This window comes from Choloepus didactylus, chromosome X (genome assembly GCF_015220235.1).
Source record: "Choloepus didactylus isolate mChoDid1 chromosome X, mChoDid1.pri, whole genome shotgun sequence".
Classification (NCBI taxonomy): domain Eukaryota; kingdom Metazoa; phylum Chordata; class Mammalia; order Pilosa; family Megalonychidae; genus Choloepus; species Choloepus didactylus.
In genome coordinates, this window is record NC_051334.1 from 191,796,467 (window position 1) to 191,797,355 (window position 889).

An 889-nucleotide genomic window follows, 5' to 3' on the forward strand; every position below is an offset into this window, starting at 1 on the left:
CATAAATAGGAAGATTCAATATTGCAAAGTCAATAGTCTCCTTACTGATTTATAAATTCAACAGATTTATATATACATAGACTCTGGGTATATGAGAGCATTGCATACTGGACTTTTAAATAAACAAAAAAATAATTATCTATAGTAGAAATTAAACCTCTACTTCTTAACACACACAAAAAATCAATTCTATGAGAAAAAACTTCAAAACAGCCAAAATTGATGGACATTCTACAAAATTCATGGCCAATATCCTCAAAACTGTCAAGGTCATCAAAACATGCAGCATCTAAACTGTCATGGCCAAGAAACTATCATTGCAGCTACGTAGGTGCCACTGACAGCCAGCCCTATGCCCTGAGTCCAAAGGCTCCTAAGCTGACAACTCCAGCTGGAGCAGGGCTTCATATGCCACCCTTTAACCTCACATGCTGTGAGACCTTGGATATGTCACTTAAAACTCCCCAAAGGTGCTTGCTTCTGTGGCACATGCACTACAACTGGAACAATACAGAGAAGATTAGCATGGCCCCTGCGCAAGGATGACACAAATTCGTGAAGTGTCCCATGTTTTTAAATTATAGACCAATACTTTTAATGAGTATAGATGCAGAAATCCTCAATAAAATACTAGCAAATTGAATCCAGCAGCACATTAGAAGAATTATACACCACAACTAGGTGGGATTTATTCCAGGTATGCAAGGTTGGTTCAACACAAGAAAATCAATTAATGTAATAAACCACATCAATAAATCAAAGCAGAAGAACCACATGATCATCTCAATTGATGCAGAAAAGGCATTTGACAAAATCCAACATCCTTTCTTGACGAAAACACTTCAAAGGATAGGAATAGAAGGGAACTTTCTCAATATGATAAAGGCAA

The 889-nt window shown here is 36.9% G+C and overlaps 1 non-coding gene across 1 annotated transcript; it reads left to right on the forward strand.

Annotated features, from left to right (window-relative positions):
• Positions 1-470: 470 nt before the first annotated feature.
• LOC119523931 lies at positions 471-575 on the forward strand. The gene has a single exon (XR_005214732.1). It is a non-coding gene; the product is annotated as a U6 spliceosomal RNA (small nuclear RNA).
• Positions 576-889: the final 314 nt, after the last annotated feature.